A 12,052-nucleotide genomic window follows, 5' to 3' on the forward strand; every position below is an offset into this window, starting at 1 on the left:
CTGAACAGTGGATGAATGAGATATGATCTACTTATAATCCAGCCCATGGTTTCCTAGCTACCATATTGTCTATTCTGTTCCGCTATGTGAAAAATGTTGAATATCAACAATGGGTTTCAGTGCTGTATTGTTGAGTTTTGTATGAACTAATCTTGCTTCACTAAAAAAGACCTACAGCTTTGGAAAAAGTCTATAGCCAGTGCATTCCTAACTCCCCCTGCACTGGTGCTTGTTGTAGCTGTGGGAAGACATTTTACTCTCTTACTCTTTTCTGTTTCCTTTTTAAAAATTTTGTTAATATTAGATATTGTGTTTTACCTATGTAGTGTTACACCTGTTAGAGTTGTGTGTCTGGGAAAACATCTGGATTTATCTGCGGATTTAGGCCTCATACAGATGTCTGTATTTTGTGTGAAGGTAAGCCCTACAAACTGTTTTGCTGACTTCAGCTAAGCTGCCAGTTTCTAAACCTCTCTATATTTAGTCAAATTCATAATTTCATCAATGTTCCATATTACCAGGAAGTGCTAAGGATTTCAATTTCACAGGCCAATAACACAGGAGAATATCATGTATATAGGTCCAGTATGTCAGTCATCACAAGTTCGCACAATTCTTATGTTTTGACTTTGCTAAACTATGAACAAACTTGTTCTTAAGTGGGAAGTTAATATTACAACATTTTTTACCAAGCTGATTCTTGTCTATAAAGTTTCCTTTTCCAGCTGAACAATTATTCTTCGATTTTATTATTGCAGAACAATAGGTGTTTCTAGTCGTAGGCATATGATTTTCCTCACCATGGGCTGCCTTTGGAAGTGGGGGGAAGGATGCTTCCACTGTAATAAATGGGTGAAAAACTTTATAAGTAAACATAAGATATGTTTTTCTTCAAAATAATTTTTGTATGGATGGTGAAAGTAAAAGGGATTTTAATTGGAAGATGAAGGATTTTATTTTGCTTCTTGATACTTATAGGTCAGCTTTGCAAAATAATTACATGAAGCTTTTGTGATGGATGTACCATCAAATAAAAAAAATATAAAAGTTCAATAGTGCATAAATATTAGACACGGTGAATCACTTGCATATCCTAGAGGACAGCCTAAATTTTATTAATCTGGACTGCATAAATTTCAATTCCAATAATGTCTGTATGAAATAAGAAATTTTACTGACTCTAGGAGGTAGTTCATGTTGCTTGTCCCCAAATATGAATATTTCAGGAATAGCTGTATGGTAGTTAAAATTGGAATTTTTTGAAACATCAGAGAAACTTTCTTAAACTAGACTTGAAAGCTTCTTTTACATGTTATTGCAAAATTAATGAATATCTGTTAGTAATTTTTAATCTATAATTTTGAGAATAGTTATAAAAATTACACCTCTTAATTGGTCTGTTGAATAATAACATTTCCAATTTATGTTAACATGTGAAATATACTTCATCATTAAAAGTAATAAGTGGATTTTAATATCAAGTGTGCAAGTCTGTGGGCATGCAAATCAGTGTGCAAGTTTCCTATAAAGCTTCATTGGATTTGAAGTAGCTTCTAGTTGTTTTAAATTAGCTAGCAAGTGTTCTCCATATTTTATTTAATGGAAGCAATTAGGAATCTCAAAGCTACTTAAAATGATTCACTTTAAACTCTGTTTGATATTCTTACCATTATTTTCACAAAGCTATCAATCTATAAAGTGTGAACAGATTGTAGCAAATATACTAAGGTTTTGAGTAATTACTAAATAAAAGTAATTTGTAATCTGTAGTGGATTTTAAACTTTTTTATTTGGGAATTGAAAAATACAGGTATTTAACTGAGTTTCTATGTAACTTCAAAACAGGAGAATCCCTTTAGGGGATTACAGTGGCAAGCTACTACAAATACATTTGCAAAGAAACCGCCAACAGCATTCCTCAAGCTTTTAATAAAAACATAGTTAAAGAAAATAGACAAATTGCATAAAATGATTTTGTAACTCTTTTCATAGACCTCCCAAGTTTAGGCCTGTGGCTGAGGGAGAAAGATGAGCAGCAGATCTGCCCATAGTGCTCAATTAATTTTGTACAGAATGTCAGAGGATGATGGCCTCTCTGTGAAACATTGTCAGACCCTCTGCCTGCAGTAGTGAGCCTGATTTTTTTCTCCTTTTTTGATCATCTTTGTCAACCAATTATAGAATGGAACTGAACCAGAAAACCTGGTACAATCTGGCAATTAGTACAAAGAGTTTTCAGTCTAGTGTAAAGACAGAGTTGCAGAAGCCCAAGCAGCCATAGAAATAGCTTCGATTGGACAAGGCATTAGCTTTTAGTGCTGCTTGGATTCATCCTAATGGTATTGGCTTCTACCCTACAGGTCTTTACTGTAAAGTATTACATTATGGACTTGGCTTTCGATGAGCCTATTTCACTTTTCATTTTAGCTTGTCCATCTTACATTTTCTCTTTATCTTTTTGATCCATCATTCAGACAGGTTTTGACTTGAGCAACAAAGAACCAAGTTATTTGAACACTCACAGAATTTGACATTTTTAATTCATTCTCTATTATGTATCATAGCATGGCAGTCAGCGTAAAATGCATTAAAAGTTTTTTTGTATCTGTCTTGAAATTCCAGACTCTACTGGTGATATTCCTTTCACATTAATGTTTTTCTTCTTTATTTTCTTTTCTATTGTTGCTCCTGATGTGATGATGATGATGATGATGGTTACTAGCTAGCACAAACTGATTTATGATTTCCTGACCTTGAATTGCCACAAATCTCATTATTGTATTTCTACAACTAACGTGTTGACCACATAAGGCAAAATGATAAGACTAAACAAATGCATATAATAACGTGTAGAGCAATCTCACTGGAAACAATGCAGCATCCAAATTGCTTCCCCCGACATTGTAACAGATAATTAAAATTTTATAATTCCAATTTAAATCTGATAATTTCACTGCATGAGAATAAGTTAAACTGGAAAATGGATGCTCAAATAGCATCAAAAATAACTAATCTTGTTTCATTTCAGAAAAAATCCTGAGCAATGTACTTTTTGGCATATTAAAGCCAGTTTCCCTGTTTCAAATGTGACTTGTAATGTGTGTGCTGAATTCACAATTAGTTTGTTCTAATTTCTACCTCTATATAACCTGTGTTATGCTTACTGTCAGCACATTCTTACTCCTAGCACTTAAGGTTTCAATATGTTGCGATACTTACTATTAAGAGGTTCTTTCCAAGTTAATCTGGATTAATCTAACAATTTGAGCAAGAAAGCTGGCTAATAAGTGTATTTTTAATTGTATTGATGTTTTCAAACATTTGTAATTGCATACCTCCCACCTACTCATGCATACTTCCTTTCCAAAGTTAGGATTTTGGTACCCAATCATGCTTATTTAATTTCCACTGTTTAACACAGTCATCAGGTTTAATTGTTCTTGTGAAAGTCAATATTTATGGAAAGTAAAACTGTTAACAAAGGTTCAGCAATTCTTTTCAGATTTGAGATGATTGATTGAACCAAGTTGGGGTATATGGTTGTCACAAAAAGGATTTGCATTTACCTCATAAGGTTCATCAGCATTTGCCATAAAAGTAAAAAAATTAAATGGAATTTTAAAATTAAGATGAACAGTTCCACAGTATATCTGGTGAAGGCACAAAGGAACATTCAAGGTATAGGAACAAATCACTGCAGATGCTGGAATCTGCACTGAAAACAACAAATGGTGGAGAATGCAGTGGGTCAGACAGCATCCATGGAGAGAGCAAGCTAAGATTTCGAGCCTAGTTGACTCTTCATCAGAGCTGATGTGAAGTGGGATAGCATTTATGCTGTAGTTATGTTATAGAACATTCAAGCCCTAGAGACAGTATAGAAAGAGCCGTGAGACTGATCTTCAGCATAAAAGGATTATTGGAAAGATTACAGAAACTTGGGCTTCTCAGCCCTGAAGGAAAAAGGCTAACAAGTGATTTTCTTGAGGTATATGAAATAATAAACAACTTAGAAATAGTAAATCTCAAGCATTAATTCAAATTAAACTGTAACAATTAGGAAAAGAGATACATGTTTGAGCTTGTGGAATAATAACTTGACACAGATATTAGATAAATCAAGAGTAATGAAAGTTGGGTCTAATTTTGGGCAGGGTAATAGGAACATAGAAACAGGAGTGGTCTATTGAATAGCTTTTTTTCCAGCATTCAAGGAGACTATGATTAATCTGTGACCTAATGCCTTACAACCACTTTTAATTCATTTCCTTTCCATGTAAAGGAAAGTTCAGAATTACTTCAGAAACAGTTAGATGATCTGCTGGGAAATATAGATTATTTCTGAATCTAATCACATTAAGATGGAGTCATAGGGTTAAACAGCACAGAAACAGTCCCTTCTGTCCAACTTGTCCGCACCGACCAAACATCCTAATCTGACCTAGATCCATTTGCCAGCATTTGGCTCATATCCCTCTAAACCCTTCCTATTCATATACCCATCCAGATGCCGTTTAAATGTTTTAGTTGTACCAGCCTCTACCACTTCCTCTGGCAATTTGTTCCATGCACGCACAGCCTTCTGTGTTAAAAAATTACCCCACAAGCCCTTTTTAAATTTTACCAGTCTCACCTTAACCTATGCTCTCTTACTTTGGACTCACCCATCCTAGGAAAAAGACCTTGCCCCTCATGATTTTATAAACCTCTATGATGAATTTCCTATCTCGCCCCTGTATTGGAAAGTAGAAACAATGAGTTATATAGATCCTCTGTTCCACTATTTAGTGACATTATGGCAGTATGGGACCAAACTTCACATCTCCACTTTTGGACCATAAGCCTAAATACGTCTGGTTAATGGAAATCCATCAATCATCAACTATAAAGCATCAATTGCTATTCATAAGAGACCTGCTTCCTGCAGGGTTTACGGATTTTACTTTCGAGGTCTGTTCTAATGTTTAGACTATGCACTCTTGTCTCAGATTCCTGAACCGTTGAAAACAATTTCTAACTATTTACCCGATTTAGTTGTCTGAAAAGTTTAATTAAATTACACTTCAACCTTAAATTCCAGGAATTACAACCTAGTTTGTGTAAGCCCTCCTTGTAATTTAACTAATGGAGTCCAGGTATTAAATCCCGCTGACTAATTTTCTTCTTTCAGGAAGGAATGCTTACCGGCTGACCATGTATAACTTAAAGGGGTAGTCCTGATTGGCTATCTGAGATACCTGGACTTTATTGTGACTCTCATAACTCCCAAACTAGATCATTGCAAGCTACTCAGGAATAGGAACTACTTCAATTTTTATTCCACCTTCCCTGAACCAGGAGTGATGGGCTAATAGCACGGGACACCTTCCCCTGCTATTCCAGATATTGATTATTTAACAGAGATTGAGAATCACAGCTGGAATTTTCTTAGTTCCCAATTATCAATGAGCCATCCGGAGCACATTACAAAAATCAAGTTTGCTTTTGTTTTCAATATTCATATTGCACTTTATATGTTTTATAGTTAAAACTACTACTGTATGATTCATATTTTAACAATAACAATGACAGCATTTGAATGTTACTCCAAGAAAGAGATGTGCAGTCAAAAGCTTTTCATCTTGCACTCATCTGGACAGAATCACAAGAATGCCAAACCTTACAGGGGGCAATAGTTTATAATATATAGGAAGAGGATGCAGATTCTTTAGCATGTGGACACATTTGATTGGTGGAGTCATTGGAAGCAGTTAACTGACAAGCATTTGTTTCAATTCAAACCAGTAAGTTGAGCCATTGCTATGGGGAATAAACTTGGAAATGCCTGTCCTCTAAATATCTGATTTGTTTGGAAAAGACACAATATATTTAAATGTTCTTTCATTCGCAAAAGCCTCGGCTTTGTATGTCAGTGAGCCACACTGTGAAATTAAATTACTGGTAATCTTCAATTAATGTGCTTTTAGCATTCTTGGGGTTGTTTTTCAAGTGTTGTCCAATTAAGGAATCATTCCTAATGCTGGACACTATGTTCTGGATTTTATAAGCAGTGGTTGGACACAGTCAGCATTCTGTCTGTTGGGGAAACAAAAGGACTTGAAATAAAAGCTTGGCAGTTAAATGTTCTCTAGTGCATTCTACATGGTAATACCTCCATCAATGACAATTTACTAACCAATTAATCAGCACTGTCTTCTCATTCTTGGTTCCTTTGCAATTTGGTACTCTTGTCATTCTGTTATGATGGGTGCAAACTGTCAAGCTTTTACAGCTTATCTTTTCATCAGCAACACCCAAGTTTTGTGTTAACAAGCAGCCATTAATAACAGTGTTCCTAATATGGCAAAATGCCTCAAGGTGCTTCTTAGGCGCGTACTCAGAAAAAAAATTTATCAAAGGCACAGAGGGCAAGTCTCTGGGTGAGAGATTTCTATATTGATTACCAAGACTGGTTCAATAGCACAAGTACTGCCTGACTTGACCAAGGTGCAAAGGACATAGCTGTTAAGACTTGAGCAGGTAACATGCGAAATGGGAACAATAAGATGAAAAACAACTTGTCCTTATGATCAACCTGTTGCAGAGGCAGTATCGTAAGGAATTACAAAGACACGATCCTTTTGGAGATGAAATCTCATCTTTACGTTGAGGATACCCTCTGCCATGTTGTGTGCCACTACCACTATACTAAAAGGGATCGATTTTGAACAGATCCAGAAAGTCAAAACTGGACATCCATGATGTTCTGTGGGCCACTAGCAACAGCAGAATTATATTCAAACACAGGATGTAACTTCATGGCCCAGCAAATGCCTCAATCTATCATTATCATCAAGCTAGGGGATCAACTTTCATTCATCAAAGAATGCAGAAGGGCATGCCAGAAACAGTACCAGGCATACCTATAACTGAAGTGTCAAACTGATGATACAGGGCTACTTGAATGCCAAACAGGAAAAATAGTATGCTATAGACAAAGCTAAGTGATCCCACAACCAATGAATTAAATCAAAACTCTGCCACATCAGGTCATGAACAATGATGGACAATTAAACAACTAACAAGAATGGGACGTGTCACAAACAATCCCATCCTCAATAATGGGGAAGCCTAGCAGTTCAGTGTAAAAGACAAAGCTAAATTGTTTGCATCAATCTTCAGCCAGAATTGTTGAATAAAAGATCTACCGCAGTCTTATCATGTGGATTAGTATCAAGACATGTTGGTCTGCAGTCAATTTTTTAAAAATATGATACCAAAAAGTGGCTGCAAGTACTAGATATGGCAAAACATACGAATGCTGATGATAATCTGGCATCAGCACTAAAAACTTGTGTTCCAGAATTGGCTGTGCCCCTGCCAAGCTGTTCCAGTACAGCTACAACGCTGACCATCTACCCAACAATATGAACATATTCTCTATTTTCTATCTGCCAATCAAGCTGCAGCCAATTCCCTGTGGGCAGAAATCCAGGATCTTGTACTGAGCAACACCACGGAAGAGGCAGGAGCTACAGGTGGAATTGCACCACTGGAGTCTCAGAATTGGGAAGGGCATGGGACAAATGAAATGATGTGCAGGCAAGATTTCTTCAGGTTGGTGATTGCGGTGAGTGGAGAGTGGGAGTTGTGTTTCTGAAGCAAAAGCAGAGAGGGAGCATGCAGTGCCTCCTACCCCTGCCTGCTGTCAACTCCCTCGATTAGCAATGATTATCTTTGATTGGAGGACCTCCCCATTCCCCTGAGGTGACAATTTTCCTACAGAGTAGCAGTTATCAGGAACAGTGTGTGATGACAGGCCTGCCAGCAGTTGACTTAATCCCATCAGCAATAGGCTAAGGCCCTTAATTGGTCACTTAAGGGTGTCAATTAATGGTGGGTGGGAAGGTTGACTATGGGCATTCCCACCCAGAATCTTTTTCATTTATGTCAGCTTCTCCCCACTCAACCATGTATTTTTCAAAATAATTCTGCATGCTTTTCACAAATATTCATTTATTGATACTTTGAATTATTTAAAGCTGGGCAAGGAAGAAAACAATGATCAAGTACCAGAATGAAAGACCATTACTGGAATTGGCAGTCTGTTTAGTAAGTCATGCAAATATTGATACGAAACTGGAATGCTACTTTGGGTTCTAATGCTGGGAGCCAATGCAAGAAATGAACTTTGGAACTGGTGTCACTGCTGTAACAGCTTATGTGAGAAAGACAGTTTATTAGCAATAGAAAGTGACAACAAAATGAAATTGATAAGGGAAATTTTTAAAATTATGTGAAACACATTTGTGGAAGGTCGGCACATTTAAGTTGAACTATGCTTATTATTTCAGCCCCAATTTTAGATTAAACAATTTAAAAACAAAGAAAGCTAGTTAGACAAATCTACTGACAACAAAAATAATCAAAAGCAAAATAGGAAAGAATGAAAAAGTTGTAAATGTTCCAGTAGGTGAAGATCATGTCTGTACAATATAAAGAAAATAAATGCAGTTCAGCACAATTTGCAACTCCTCAGATGCTGAAGCAGTCCATATCCAAATGCAGCAAGGCCTGGACAGTATCCAGGCTTGACCTGAAAAGTGGAAAATAATTTTGCACCACACAAGTGCCAGGCAATGACCATCTCCAATAAGAAACAATCTAACTACTGCTCCTTGACATTCAATAATGTTACCATCACTGAATTTCTCATTATCAATATCTTAAGGATCATCATTGACCAGAAATTGAACTGGACTCACCATAAAAACAGTGGCTGCCAGAGCAAGTCAGATGCTAGGAATACTAAAGCAAGTAACTCAACTCCTGACTCCCCAAAGCCTACCTATCATCTACAAGGTACAAGTCAGGAGTGCAATGGAATTCTCACACTTGCCTGGAAGGGTGCAGCTCCAAATATAATCAAGAAACTTGATACCATCCAAGACAAAAGAGACTGCTTGATTGGCGCTACACACCCAAACATTCAGTCACTCTATCACTAATGCTCAGTCGTAGCAGTGTGTACCATCTACAAGATGCACTGCAGAAATTTACCAAAGATCTTTAGGTAACACTTTGCAAACCAAAAACCACTACTACCTAGAAGGACAAGGGCAGCCGATATATAGGAACAACACCACCTGCAAGTTCTCCTCCAAGCCACTCACCATCCTGCCTTCGAAGTATATCATCATTACTTCAGTATCACTGGGCCAAATTCCTTGCATCCCCTACCTAACAACATTTCGATCTACTTATAGCACATGGATGGGGCGGTTCAAGAAGGCAGCTCACCACCAACTGCTTAAGGGCAACCAGAGACAGGCAATAAATGGCCAAACCAGCGATGCTGACATCCCTCAAGTGAACATAAATGAATTAAGTTTAACTGAGATATTGAGAATGGAAGTGAGGTTTGAAACCAACTCTTTGGTCACTGTAAGAAGTATAGGCCTCTGGAGGGGAGTTTTATCTTTACAAATTGAAATATTATGTATTCACCTATATTAGTGTGAAATATATTTTGCATTATATTAAACCACATTGCTGTGTCTTTAGATTAAAAATTAAGAAGGCAACTGAAATCAGTTTTGGAAAAATAAATTCAGAGATATTTTTCACTTTACGGCTTTATAGGACATTGGTGAGACCACTTTTGGAGTAGGAGTTCTGGATGTCCTGCTCTAGGAAGGATATTATTAAATTGGAAAGGGTGCAGAAAAGATTTACAAAGATATTACTGGCTCTGAATAGCTTATTCTCTGAAGGCTGGATAGCTTTTCCCTGGAGGGTAGAAGGTTGAGGGGTGACCTTATAGAGATTTATAAAATCATGAAGGGCATAAATAAGGTGAATAGCAAAGGTCTTTCTCTTGTCGGGAGTTCAAAACTAGAGAGTAAATGTTTAAGGTGAGAGGGGAAAGATTTGTAAGGGACCTGAGAGGCAACTTTTCCACACAAAATGCGGTGCATATATGGAACGAGATGCCAGAGGAGGTGGTATATGCAGTACAGTTACAACATTTAAAAGATGTTTGAACAGGTACATGGATAGGAAAGATTTCAAGGGATATGGGCCAAACACAAGAAAATGGGAGTAGCTTAGTTTGGGAAACCTGGTTCACATGGACAAGTTGGACTGAAGGGTACATTTTTGTGTCCTATGACTTTATTATCCATATGGCAATCATTGTGCTAGAAAATTGATAGCTGCCAAATTAAGTGTTTTTTTTTGCTTTGTACCTCCTTCTTGAATGTTAATTTTTTATATTTGGTTCTGTTTGGGTGAATTAGTACGTCACTATGTGGAACACTTGGAAAGTATGTATTTTCAAATGCTGCAAGTAGGTTTCTAAGTTTCATAGACACATAGAATATACACTATACTTATGCAAAATTGAGATTTTTTTTGCTTTTATTTATTTGTGTTGGAAACAATATCAGCCTTAAAAGCATTCAAACGCACAGTCTCAAATTATTGGGAAACAAATAATGTTTGGCATTCTTGAATGCTCCAATGCTGATGGTTTGCATTGCCCTTAATGTAAAGTTTTTAGTAGGTTATTTAAGACTTATATAAATTTGTTTAAATCTAAGTTTGAATATAACAGTTGAAGCTGAATGTGAGTTGTTTAGACATCTTGAATACTCAATTAGAACTCATTTAATTTTGTGTCCACATACATTAATGTGTAGTACATATTTGTCATGCATGCTGTGCATGTTTGTTGCTTTCTAAATCAAGCCAGTAATGATGTGAATAAGTGTGTCCCTTGGTGGTAGATGAGAGCAAATTCATCAACCTTTTGAATACTGAATGGTTTCTGCAGCTGGCACAATTTGCATTATGGAACATCTGCAAAAAAAGTATTTTCAGAGCTTGCTTTCTCCTCAGTGCTATGAATCACAATTTGTGAAACGCACATAGCCATGATTGGTGTGAATACAAACCTCCACAATAGATTAACTTCGATCAGAAGCACCTGACTTCCTGCTATGATTGGCTTTAACAGTTCCATAAATGGAGCTGAACAGATAACAAAATTTGTAAGCCTTCTAAAATTAGAGTATTCAAATCATTGGGGGAGGAAATAGTGCTCTTGTTGGTCCCTGTCACAAAGTGGATGATCTGTCTGGAACAAATCCCTAAAGAATGCAAACTGTATCTTCCTACAAATTATGCCCTGAGACAATTTCCTGAATGCTGTTGAAGCTCTCAATGTCAGTTGACTGTCTCAACTGCAACTTATGTGTATGAGCTTTTCTAAAAGCCCCAGACAAATCCTGCTACGATGGCAGAAATAGACCATATCAGCCCAATGTATTGTCTTGCAACTAAAAAAAACACTCCTGATTGTCCTTGCTTCACGTTCAGATAAGTGAAGAAACAAAAATGTACGTGTCATTCAATGGCCACCAATTGTCCCATTAAAGAACTGCTTTGCCCAATTTGACATTAAGTTATTAAAACAAAAGTAAAGACCCAATTAACATAATAAATGGGATTGTTTAAGGAAAGCACCTTGCACATTTGGATATTTGCCTTGAATGTTGGACTCAAAGAACTGATGTATTTAGGGTGATGATCAGTGAATCACGCAAAAATGAAAGGGGAAAATTCAGTAGAGTAGAATCACATAGACTGTCTCTTCCTCAAGATTTGAGCCCCCATTTATTCAGCTCATGCATTTTTCTTCATTTTTATCGACAGTTAAAGTGACACACACAATGAACTTTTCTCCCAAACTATATTTACCTAATTAGAGGAACTGCGTGATTTATATCCAGGAAAAGGAGTACATGTAACATTGTTTGTCAAATGGTTATTCTAGATTAAATAAGGGACAGAAAACTGAATTGTACATCTGTCTATCTGAGTTGTAGGTTATGGAATTGAAGAAAAACCCTACTGACCTGGTTAAGAAATTGGATAGGCAGAGGAGACTATTAATAATTGACAGACACTTTATTGGTAGAATGTCCTTTGTACTGTCCTGCAGGGGCATACAGCTATTTATTGTATATATTAGTGACTTGGACAGTGGGATAGAAAGATAGATATGGAAATT

At 36.6% G+C, this 12,052-nt stretch overlaps 1 long non-coding RNA gene across 1 annotated transcript in view; it reads left to right on the forward strand.

The window, feature by feature from the left end:
* The first annotated feature begins 233 nt into the window (after positions 1-233).
* Positions 234-12,052, forward strand: part of LOC122556009 (uncharacterized) — a 64,179-nt gene continuing 52,360 nt past the window's right edge. The window contains exon 1 of the long non-coding RNA XR_006313432.2: positions 234-417. This is a non-coding gene — a long non-coding RNA (uncharacterized LOC122556009). The remainder of the gene's footprint in view (positions 418-12,052) is intronic.

Source organism: Chiloscyllium plagiosum, unplaced genomic scaffold (assembly GCF_037043375.1).
Source record: "Chiloscyllium plagiosum isolate Xiang-an unplaced genomic scaffold, Cpla_swu_hap1 HiC_scaffold_13, whole genome shotgun sequence".
Taxonomy (NCBI): domain Eukaryota; kingdom Metazoa; phylum Chordata; class Chondrichthyes; order Orectolobiformes; family Hemiscylliidae; genus Chiloscyllium; species Chiloscyllium plagiosum.